The sequence below is a fragment of the Stenella coeruleoalba genome (genome assembly GCF_951394435.1).
Source record: "Stenella coeruleoalba genome assembly, contig: scaffold_146, whole genome shotgun sequence".
NCBI lineage: Eukaryota > Metazoa > Chordata > Mammalia > Artiodactyla > Delphinidae > Stenella > Stenella coeruleoalba.
In genome coordinates, this window is record NW_027646141.1 from 112056 (window position 1) to 124697 (window position 12642).

Sequence of the window (12642 nt, forward strand, 5' to 3'; positions counted from 1 at the left end):
AGTACCACAACTTCTTTATCCATTTTTCACTTTCTGTGATATTGAACTTGTACGGTAAACGAGGTTCTTGTAAACAGAGGCGTCCCAAACTTTGGGGTGGCTGTGTCTTTTTGATTTTAATTTCCCTAAGCTATAGGACCATAAGTGGCAGTGCCCTAGGCTCTGTTGCTTTGTTTTTTAGATGTTTCAGGAAACACCATACACTTCTCCCGAGTGGTTGTTGGCAATTTACATCCCGCCCATCAGCATAACAAGGCTCCCAGTTCTCCATGGCCTGTCCTGCCTTTCTGGATTTTACACTTTTTTCAGATGGCCCTTTTGACCGGCGGGAAGTGACACTTCATTGTAGTGCAGATTTCCTTTGCAAGCTTGCTTGGTTGGCCAAAAAGGGCGTATGCGTTTTTTCCTGAATATATTCAGGAAAAAACGCATACGCCCTTTTTGGCCAAGTGCATCATTGTGGACGTTCTGCCTCTTTTCCTATGCTTTCAATGCAATTCCAGTCTACCTCCTGAAATCGGATTCCTGCAATTCTGCCCCGCTTTCAAGTCCTCTTGGCAGCCTTACTTCAGTCTATTTTTGGACGATAGCTGTCATTTATAACTCTGCAGGTTTGTGAATTACAGTGCCCCTGAGCTCCTTTCTTCAACTCGCTTTCTTTTGAGCTGGCCGCAACACCGCAGGATGGCTTCAGGCCCTAATCTGGTTCCGGTACGGCACGCTGAGCCTTTGGTTATTTCCTCTTCCTGGTGGGAAATGAGAGTTAAATTTGCCCGTCCAGACACCTCCAGCTAGCCTCTCATTGGTTCTCGCTATTCCTGTTCATCTTCCGCAGAAATTGCAAACTGGGCCAAACAGGAGGTTAAAGGGACTGACTCTCCAAGTGGGGAGAGTGTTAGTAAAGCGTCTGGAATGTTGCACCCGAGTACCAGGGGAGGAAAACTGAGACATATTTGAACACGTCTCCCGATCACATGGTTGATCATACTCTGGGTTCCACATGCATGTTTTAGCTGAAGGAAGAATACCTAAAATCTGCGTAGTTGAAACCCGTGGAATGGGTACCATGCAATATGACTTCAAAGGTCTTCATTTGCTCACTGAACCTCTCCAATCCTATCACTGCTGCGTTTATGCCCCTGTACACATGCTTGATTCTCTTTCGGAGACATAGCAATCTATAGGTTTTAAGATACTTACTAGTCAGGTACATTCTTAGGCGTTTAATATGCGGTGTTGAGTCCATTTCGTTGAGCAAGGAGTAGCTCTTGTCTATTCCATATTTGGCTTAAGGAACTTTGTGCTCATTTCAATCTCTGGTTTTATGCAGCACCCCAACTCACCTTTCCCCTTAAGCAAGCATAAGTTGGTTTTCTAAATTTGAGACCCTGTTCTGTTCTGTAATTCAGTTCCTGTGTAGCCAAGTTTACATTCCGTGTATTACTGATATCTTATGATGTTTCTTTTTCTGTGTGACTTATTTCAGTTAGAATCATCATACCTGAATCCACTCATTGTGCTGCTAAGGGCCTGATGACACAGATTTCATTGCTGAGTGATATTGCTTTGTAACTAAATACCACAACTTCTTTATCCATTTTTCACTTTCTGCAATGTTGAACTTGTACTGTAAACGAGGTTCTTGTAAACAGAGCCATTCCAAACTTTGGGGTGGCTGTGTCTTTTTGATTTTAATTTCCCTAAGCTATAGGACCATAAGTGGAAGTGCCCTAGGTTCTGTTGCTTTGTTTTTTAGATGTTTCAGGAAACACCATACACTTCTCCCGAGTGGTTGTTGGCAATTTACATCCCGCCCATCAGCATAACAAGGCTCCCAGTTCTCCATGGCCTGTCCTGCCTTTCTGGATTTTACACTTTTTTCAGATGGCCCTTTTGACCGGGGGGAAGTGAGACTTCATTGTAGTGCAGATTTCCTTTGCAAGCTTGCTTGGTTGGCCAAAAAGGGCGTATGCGTTTTTTCCTGAATATATTCAGGAAAAAACGCATACGCCCTTTTTGGCCAAGTGCATCATTGTGGACGTTCTGCCTCTTTTCCTATGCTTTCAATGCAATTCCAGTCTACCTCCTGAAATCGGATTCCTGCAATTCTGCCCCGCTTTCAAGTCCTCTTGGCAGCCTTACTTCAGTCTATTTTTGGACGATAGCTGTCATTTATAACTCTGCAGGTTTGTGAATTACAGTGCCCCTGAGCTCCTTTCTTCAACTCGCTTTCTTTTGAGCTGGCCGCAACACCGCAGGATGGCTTCAGGCCCTAATCTGGTTCCGGTACGGCACGCTGAGCCTTTGGTTATTTCCTCTTCCTGGTGGGAAATGAGAGTTAAATTTGCCCGTCCAGACACCTCCAGCTAGCCTCTCATTGGTTCTCGCTATTCCTGTTCATCTTCCGCAGAAATTGCAAACTGGGCCAAACAGGAGGTTAAAGGGACTGACTCTCCAAGTGGGGAGAGTGTTAGCAAAGCGTCTGGAATGTTGCACCCGAGTACCAGGGGAGGAAAACTGAGACATATTTGAACACGTCTCCCGTTCACATGGTTGATCATACTTGGGTTCCACATGCATGTTTTAGCTGAAGGAAGAATACCTAAAAGCTGGGTAGTTGAAACCCGTGGAAAGGGTACCATGCAATATGACTTCAAAGGGTCTTCATTTGCTCACCGAACCTCTCCAATCCTATCACTGCTGCGTTTATGCCCCTGTACACATGCTTGATTCTCTTTCGGAGACATAGCAATCCATCGGTTTTAAGATACTTACTAGTCAGGTACATTCTTAGGCGTTTAATATGCGGTGTTGAGTCCATTTCGTTGAGCAAGGAGTAGCTCTTGTCTATTCCATATTTGGCTTAAGGAACTTTATCTGTGCTCATTTCAATCTCTGGTTTTATGCAGCACCCCAACTCACCTTTCCCCTTAAGCAAGCATAAGTTGGTTTTCTAAATTTGAGACCCTGTCCTGTTCTGTAATTCAGTTCCTGTGTAGCCAAGTTTACATTCCGTGTATTACTGATATCTTATGATGTTTCTTTTTCTGTGTGACTTATTACAGTGAGAATCATCATACCTGAATCCACTCATTGTGCTGCTAAGGGCCTGATGACACAGATTTGATTGCTGAGTGATATTGCTTTGTAAGTAAATACCACAACTTCTTTATCCATTTTTCACTTTCTGCGATGTTGAACTTGTACTGTAAACGAGTTTCTTGTAAACAGAGGCGTCCCAAACTTTGGGGTGGCTGTGTCTTTTTGATTTTAATTTCCCTAAGCTATAGGACCATAAGTGGAAGTGCCCTAGGCTCTGTTGCTTTGTTTTTTAGATGTTTCAGGAAACACCATACACTTCTCCCAAGTGGTTGTTGGCAATGTACATCCCGCCCATCAGCATAACAAGGCTCCCAGTTCTCCATGGCCTGTCCTGCCTTTCTGGATTTTACACTTTTTTCAGATGGCCCTTTTGACCGGGGGTGGGGGGGAAGTGAGACTTCATTGTAGTGCAGATTTCCTTTGCAAGCTTGCTTGGTTGGCCAAAAAGGGCGTATGCGTTTTTTCCTGAATATATTCAGGAAAAAACGCATACGCCCTTTTTGGCCAAGTGCATCATTGTGGACGTTCTGCCTCTTTTCCTATGCTTTCAATGCAATTCCAGTCTACCTCCTGAAATCGGTTTCCTGCAATTCTGCCCCGCTTTCAAGTCCTCTTGGCAGCCTTACTTCAGTCTATTTTTGGACGATAGCTGTCATTTATAACTCTGCAGGTTTGTGAATTACAGTGCCCCTGAGCTCCTTTCTTCAACTCGCTTTCTTTTGAGCTGGCCGCAACACCGCAGGATGGCTTCAGGCCCTAATCTGGTTCCGGTACGGCACGCTGAGCCTTTGGTTATTTCTCTTCCTGGTGGGAAATGAGAGTTAAATTTGCCCGTCCAGACACCTCCAGCTAGTCTCCATTGGTTCTCGCTATTCCTGTTCATCTTCCGCAGAAATTGCAAACTGGGCCAAACAGGAGGTTAAAGGGACTGACTCTCCAAGTCGGGAGAGTGTTAGTAAAGCGTCTGGAATGTTGCACCCGAGTACCAGGGTACGAAAACTGAGACATATTTGAACACGTCTCCCGATCACATGGTTGATCATACTCTGGGTTCCACATGCATGTTTTAGCTGAAGGAAGAATACCTTAAACCTGGAGAGTTGAAACCCGTGGAATGGGTACCATGCAATATGACTTCAAAGGGTCTTCATTTGCTCACCGAACCTCTCCAATCCTATCACTGCTGCATTTATGCCCCTGTACACATGCTTGATTCTCTTTTGGAGACATAGCAATCCATAGGTTTTAACATACTTACAAGTCAGGTACATTCTTAGGCGTTTAATATGCGGTGTTGAGTCCATTTTGTTGAGCAAGGAGTAGCTCTTGTCTATTCCATATTTGGCTTAAGGAACTTTATCTGTGCTCATTTCAATCTCTGGTTTTATGCAGCACCCCAACTCACCTTTACCCTTAAGCAAGCATAAGTTGGTTTTCTAAATTTGAGACCCTGTTCTGTTCTGTAATTCAGTTCCTGTGTAGCCAAGTTTACATTCCATGTATTACTGATATCTTATGATGTTTCTTTTTCTGTGTGACTTATTTCAGTTAGAATCATCATACCTGAATCCACTCATTGTGCTGCTAAGGGCCTGATGACACAGATTTCATTGCTGAGTGATACTGCATTGTAAGTAAATACCACAAGTTCTTTATCCATTTTTCACTTTCTGCGATGTTGAACTTGTACTGTAAACGAGGTTCTTGTAAACAGAGCCGTTCGAAAATTTGGGGTGGCTGTGTCTTTTTGATTTTAAATTCCCTAAGCTATAGGACCATAAGTGGAAGTGCCCTAGGCTCTGTTGCTTTGTTTTTTAGATGTTTCAGGAAACACCATACACTTCTCCCGAGTGGTTGTTGGCAATTTACATCCCGCCCATCAGCATAACAAGGCTCCCAGTTCTCCATGGCCTGTCCTGCCTTTCTGGATTTTACACTTTTTTCAGATGGCCCTTTTGACCGGGGGGAAGTGAGACTTCATTGTAGTGCAGATTTCCTTTGCAAGCTTGCTTGGTTGGCCAAAAAGGGCGTATGCGTTTTTTCCTGAATATATTCAGGAAAAAACGCATACGCCCTTTTTGGCCAAGTGCATCATTGTGGACGTTCTGCCTCTTTTCCTATGCTTTCAATGCAATTCCAGTCTACCTCCTGAAATCGGTTTCCTGCAATTCTGCCCCACTTTCAAGTCCTCTTGGCAGCCTTACTTCAGTCTATTTTTGGACGATAGCTGTCATTTATAACTCTGCAGGTTTGTGAATTACAGTGCCCCTGAGCTCCTTTCTTCAACTCGCTTTCTTGTGAGCTGGCCGCAACATCGCAGGATGGCTTCAGGCCCTAATCTGGTTCATGCACGGCACGCTGAGCCTTTGGTTAATTCCTCTTCCTGGTGGGAAATGAGAGTTAAATTTGCCCGTCCAGACACCTCCAGCTAGCCTCTCATTGGTTCTCGCTATTCCTGTTCATCTTGCGCAGAAATTGCAAACTGGGCCAAACAGGAGGTTAAAGGCACTGACTCTCCAAGTAGGGAGAGTGTTAGTAAAGCGTCTGGAATGTTGCACCCGAGTACCAGGGTACGAAAACTGAGACATATTTGAACACGTCTCCCGATCACATGGTTGATCATACTCTAGGTTCCACATGCATGTTTTAGCTGAAGGAAGAATACCTTAAACCTGGGTAGTTGAAACCCGTGGAATGGGTACCATGCAATATGACTTCAAAGGGTCTTCATTTGCTCACCGAACCTCTCCAATCCTATCACTGCTGTGTTTATGCCACTGTACACATGCTTGATTCTCTTTCGGAGACATAGCAATCCATAGGTTTTAAGATACTTACAAGTCAGGTACATTCTTAAGCGTTTAATATGCGGTGTTGAGTCCATTTTGTTGAGCAAGGAGTAGCTCTTGTCTATTCCATATTTGGCTTAAGGAACTTTATCTGTGCTCATTTCAATCTCTGGTTTTATGCAGCACCCCAACTCACCTTTACCCTTAAGCAAGCATAAGTTGTTTTTCTAAATTTGAGACCCTGTTCTGTTCTGTAATTCAGTTCCTGTGTAGCCAAGTTTACATTCCGTGTATTACTGATATCTTATTATGTTTCTTTTTCTGTGTGACTTATTTCAGTTAGAATCATCATACCTGAATCCACTCATTGTGCTGCTAAGGACCTGATGACACAGATTTCATTGCTGAGTGATATTGCTTTGTAAGTAAATACCACAACTTCTTTATCCATTTTTCACTTTCTGCGGTGTTGAACTTGTACTGTAAACGAGGTTCTTGTAAACAGAGGCGTCCCAAACTTTGGGGTGGCTGTGTCTTTTTGATTTTAATTTCCCTAAGCTATAGGACCATAAGTGGAAGTGCCCTAGGTTCTGTTGCTTTGTTTTTTAGATGTTTCAGGAAACACCATACACTTCTCCCGAGTGGTTGTTGGCAATTTACATCCCGCCCATCAGCATAACAAGGCTCCCAGTTCTCCATGGCCTGTCCTGCCTTTCTGGATTTTACACTTTTTTCAGATGGCCCTTTTGACCAGGGGGAAGTGAGACTTCATTGTAGTGCAGATTTCCTTTGCAAGCTTGCTTGGTTGGCCAAAAAGGGCGTATGCGTTTTTTCCTGAATATATTCAGGAAAAAACGCATACGCCCTTTTTGGCCAAGTGCATCATTGTGGACGTTCTGCCTCTTTTCCTATGCTTTCAATGCAATTCCAGTCTACCTCCTGAAATCGGTTTCCTGCAATTCTGCCCCGCTTTCAAGTCCTCTTGGCAGCCTTACTTCAGTCTATTTTTGGACGATAGCTGTCATTTATAACTCTGCAGGTTTGTGAATTACAGTGCCCCTGAGCTCCTTTCTTCAACTCGCCTTCTTTTGAGCTGGCCGCAACACCGCAGGATGGCTTCAGGCCCTAATCTGGTTCTGGCATGGCACGCTGAGCCTTTGGTTAACTCCTCTTCCTGGTAGGAAATGAGAGTTAAATTTGCCCGTCCAGACACCTCCAGCTAGTCTCCATTGGTTCTCGCTATTCCTGTTCATCTTCCGCAGAAATTGCAAACTGGGCCAAACAGGAGGTTAAGGGACTGACTCTCCAAGTCGGGAGAGTGTTAGTAAAGCGTCTGGAATGTTGCACCCGAGTACCAGGGTACGAAAACTGAGACATATTTGAACACGTCTCCCGATCACATGGTTGATCATACTCTAGGTTCCACATGCATGTTTTAGCTGAAGGAAGAATACCTTAAACCTGGAGAGTTGAAACCCGTGGAATGGGTACCATGCAATATGACTTCAAAGGGTCTTCATTTGCTCACCGAACCTCTCCAATCCTATCACTGCTGTGTTTATGCCACTGTACACATGCTTGATTCTCTTTCGGAGACATAGCAATCCATAGGTTTTAAGATACTTACAAGTCAGGTACATTCTTAAGCGTTTAATATGCGGTGTTGAGTCCATTTTGTTGAGCAAGGAGTAGCTCTTGTCTATTCCATATTTGGCTTAAGGAACTTTATCTGTGCTCATTTCAATCTCTGGTTTTATGCAGCACCCCAACTCACCTTTACCCTTAAGCAAGCATAAGTTGTTTTTCTAAATTTGAGACCCTGTTCTGTTCTGTAATTCAGTTCCTGTGTAGCCAAGTTTACATTCCGTGTATTACTGATATCTTATTATGTTTCTTTTTCTGTGTGACTTATTTCAGTTAGAATCATCATACCTGAATCCACTCATTGTGCTGCTAAGGACCTGATGACACAGATTTCATTGCTGAGTGATATTGCTTTGTAAGTAAATACCACAACTTCTTTATCCATTTTTCACTTTCTGCGGTGTTGAACTTGTACTGTGAACGAGGTTCTTGTAAACAGAGGCGTCCCAAACTTTGGGGTGGCTGTGTCTTTTTGATTTTAATTTCCCTAAGCTATAGGACCATAAGTGGAAGTGCCCTAGGTTCTGTTGCTTTGTTTTTTAGATGTTTCAGGAAACACCATACACTTCTCCCGAGTGGTTGTTGGCAATTTACATCCCGCCCATCAGCATAACAAGGCTCCCAGTTCTCCATGGCCTGTCCTGCCTTTCTGGATTTTACACTTTTTTCAGATGGCCCTTTTGACCAGGGGGAAGTGAGACTTCATTGTAGTGGAGATTTCCTTTGCAAGCTTGCTTGGTTGGCCAAAAAGGGCGTATGCGTTTTTTCCTGAATATATTCAGGAAAAAACGCATACGCCCTTTTTGGCCAAGTGCATCATTGTGGACGTTCTGCCTCTTTTCCTATGCTTTCAATGCAATTCCAGTCTACCTCCTGAAATCGGTTTCCTGCAATTCTGCCCCGCTTTCAAGTCCTCTTGGCAGCCTTACTTCAGTCTATTTTTGGACGATAGCTGTCATTTATAACTCTGCAGGTTTGTGAATTACAGTGCCCCTGAGCTCCTTTCTTCAACTCGCCTTCTTTTGAGCTGGCCGCAACACCGCAGGATGGCTTCAGGCCCTAATCTGGTTCTGGCATGGCACGCTGAGCCTTTGGTTAATTCCTCTTCCTGGTAGGAAATGAGAGTTAAATTTGCCCGTCCAGACACCTCCAGCTAGTCTCCATTGGTTCTCGCTATTCCTGTTCATCTTCCGCAGAAATTGCAAACTGGACCAAACAGGAGGTTAAAGGGACTGACTCTCCAAGTCGGGAGAGTGTTAGTAAAGCGTCTGGAATGTTGCACCCGAGTACCAGGGTACGAAAACTGAGACATATTTGAACACGTCTCCCGATCACATGGTTGATCATACTCTAGGTTCCACATGCATATTTTAGCTGAAGGAAGAATACCTTAAACCTGGAGAGTTGAAACCCGTGGAATGGGTACCATGCAATATGACTTCAAAGGGTCTTCATTTGCTCACCGAACCTCTCCAATCCTATCACTGCTGCGTTTATGCCCCTGTACACATGCTTGATTCTCTTTTGGAGACATAGCAATCCATAGGTTTTAAGATACTTACAAGTCAGGTACATTCTTAGGCGTTTAATATGCGGTGTTGAGTCCATTTTGTTGAGCAAGGAGTAGCTCTTGTCTATTCCATATTTGGCTTAAGGAACTTTATCTGTGCTCATTTCAATCTCTGGTTTTATGCAGCACCCCAACTCACCTTTACCCTTAAGCAAGCATAAGTTGGTTTTCTAAATTTGAGACCCTGTTCTGTTCTGTAATTCAGTTCCTGTGTAGCCAAGTTTACATTCCGTGTATTACTGATATGTTATGATGTTTCTTTTTCTGTGTGACTTATTTCAGTTAGAATCATCATACCTGAATCCACTCATTGTGCTGCTAAGGGCCTGATGACACAGATTTCATTGCTGAGTGATATTGCTTTGTAAGTAAATACCACAACTTCTTTATCCATTTTTCACTTTCTGCGGTGTTGAACTTGTACTGTAAACGAGGTTCTTGTAAACAGAGGCGTCCCAAACTTTGGGGTGGCTGTGTCTTTTTGATTTTAATTTCCCTAAACTATAGGACCATAAGTGGAAGTGCCCTAGGTTCTGTTGCTTTGTTTTTTAGATGTTTCAGGAAACACCATACACTTCTCCCGAGTGGTTGTTGGCAATTTACATCCCGCCCATCAGCATAACAAGGCTCCCAGTTCTCCATGGCCTGTCCTGCCTTTCTGGATTTTACACTTTTTTCAGATGGCCCTTTTGACCAGGGGGAAGTGAGACTTCATTGTAGTGCAGATTTCCTTTGCAAGCTTGCTTGGTTGGCCAAAAAGGGCGTATGCGTTTTTTCCTGAATATATTCAGGAAAAAACGCATATGCCCTTTTTGGCCAAGTGCATCATTGTGGACGTTCTGCCTCTTTTCCTATGCTTTCAATGCAATTCCAGTCTACCTCCTGAAATCGGTTTCCTGCAATTCTGCCCCGCTTTCAAGTCCTCTTGGCAGCCTTACTTCAGTCTATTTTTGGACGATAGCTGTCATTTATAACTCTGCAGGTTTGTGAATTACAGTGCCCCTGAGCTCCTTTCTTCAACTCGCCTACTTTTGAGCTGGCCGCAACACCGCAGGATGGCTTCAGGCCCTAATCTGGATCTGGCATGGCACGCTGAGCCTTTGGTTAATTCCTCTTCCTGGTAGGAAATGAGAGTTAAATTTGCCCGTCCAGACACCTCCAGCTAGTCTCCATTGGTTCTCGCTATTCCTGTTCATCTTCCGCAGAAATTGCAAACTGGACCAAACAGGAGGTTAAAGGGACTGACTCTCCAAGTCGGGAGAGTGTTAGTAAAGCGTCTGGAATGTTGCACCCGAGTACCAGGGTACGAAAACTGAGACATATTTGAACACGTCTCCCGATCACATGGTTGATCATACTCTAGGTTCCACATGCATGTTTTAGCTGAAGGAAGAATACCTTAAACCTGGGTAGTTGAAACCCGTGGAATGGGTACCATGCAATATGACTTCAAAGGGTCTTCATTTGCTCACCGAACCTCTCCAATCCTATCACTGCTGCGTTTATGCCCCTGTACACATGCTTGATTCTCTTTCGGAGACATAGCAATCCATAGGTTTTAAGATACTTACTAGTCAGGTACATTCTTAGGCGTTTAATATGGGGTGTTGAGTCCAGTTCGTTGAGCAAGGAGTAGCTCTTGTCTATTCCATATTTGGCTTAAGGAACTTTATCTGTGCTCATTTCAATCTCTGGTTTTATGCAGCACCCCAACTCACCTTTCCCCTTAAGCAAGCATAAGTTGCTTTTCTAAATTTGAGACCCTGTTCTGTTTTGGAATTCAGTTCCTGTGTAGCCAAGTTTACATTCCGTGTATTACTGATATCTTATGATGTTTCATTTTCTGTGTGACTTATTTCAGTTAGAATCATCGTACCTGAATCCACTCATTATGCTGCTACGGGCCTGATGACATAGATTTCATTGCTGAGTGATACTGCATTGTACGTAAGTACCACAAGTTCTTTATCCATTTTTCACTTTCTGTGATGTTGAACTTGTACGGTAAACGAGGTTCTTGTAAACAGAGGCGTCCCAAACTTTGGGGTGGCTGTGTCTTTTTGATTTTAATTTCCCTAAGCTATAGGACCATAAGTGGCAGTGCCCTAGGCTCTGTTGCTTTGTTTTTTAGATGTTTCAGGAAACACCATACACTTCTCCGGAGTGTCTGTTGGCAATTTACATCCCGCCCATCAGCATAACAAGGCTCCCAGTTCTCCATGGCCTGTCCTGCCTTTCTGGATTTTACACTTTTTTCAGATGGCCCTTTTGACCGGGGGGAAGTGAGACTTCATTGTAGTGCAGATTTCCTTTGCAAGCTTGCTTGGTTGGCCAAAAAGGGCGTATGCGTTTTTTCCTGAATATATTCAGGAAAAAACGCATACGCCCTTTTTGGCCAAGTGCATCATTGTGGACGTTCTGCCTCTTTTCCTATGCTTTCAATGCAATTCCAGTCTACCTCCTGAAATCGGTTTCCTGCAATTCTGCCCCGCTTTCAAGTCCTCTTGGCAGCCTTACCTCAGTATATTTTTGGACTATAGCTGTCATTTATAACTCTGCAGGTTTGTGAATTACAGTGCCCCTGAGCTCCTTTCTTCAACTCGCTTTCTTGTGAGCTGGCCGCAACACCGCAGGATGGCTTCAGGCCCTAATCTGGTTCCGGCACGGCACGCTGAGCCTTTGGTTAATTCCTCTTCCTGGTGGGAAATGAGAGTTAAATTTGCCCGTCCAGACACCTCCAGCTAGTCTCTCATTGGTTCTCGCTATTCCTGTTCATCTTGCGCAGAAATTGCAAACTGGGCCAAACAGGAGGTTAAAGGCGCTGACTCTCCAAGTGGGGAGAGTGTTAGTAAAGCGTCTGGAATGTTGCACCCGAGTACCAGGGTACGAAAACTGAGACATATTTGAACACGTCTCCCGATCACATGGTTGATCATACTCTAGGTTCCACATGCATGTTTTAGCTGAAGGAAGAATACCTTAAACCTGGGTAGTTGAAAGCCGTGGAATGGGTACCATGCAATATGACTTCAAAGGGTCTTCATTTGCTCACTGAACCTCTCCAATCCTATCACTGCTGCGTTTATGCCCCTGTACACATGCTTGATTCTCTTTCGGAGACATAGCAATCCATAGGTTTTAAGATACTTACAAGTCAGGTACATTCTTAGGCGTTTAATATGGGGTGTTGAGTCCATTTCGTTGAGCAAGGAGTAGCTCTTGTCTATTCCATATTTGGCTTAAGGAACTTTATCTGTGCTCATTTCAATCTCTGGTTTTATGCAGCACCCCAACTCACCTTTACTCTTAAGCAAGCATAAGTTGCTTTTCTAAATTTGAGACCCTGTTCTGTTCTGTAATTCAGTTCCTGTGTAGCCAAGTTTACATTCCGTGTATTACTGATATCTTATGATGTTTCTTTTTCTGTGTGACTTATTTCAGTTAGAATCATCATACCTGAATCCACTCATTGTGCTGCTAAGGGCCTGATGACACAGATTTCATTGCTGAGTGATACTGCATTGTAAGTAAATACCA

At 43.8% G+C, this 12642-nt stretch overlaps 1 long non-coding RNA gene across 5 annotated transcripts in view; it reads left to right on the forward strand.

The window, feature by feature from the left end:
- Window positions 1-12642, forward strand: part of LOC307181307 — a 221618-nt gene that overhangs the window by 70040 nt on the left and 138936 nt on the right. The window contains exon 1 of one of the 5 annotated variants that reach the window (XR_013826393.1): window positions 3082-3151. The exons of the other annotated variants lie outside the window; for them this stretch is intronic. This is a non-coding gene — a long non-coding RNA (uncharacterized lncRNA). Of the gene's footprint in view, window positions 1-3081; window positions 3152-12642 lie in introns of those variants that run through there. 5 annotated transcript variants of the gene reach the window in all.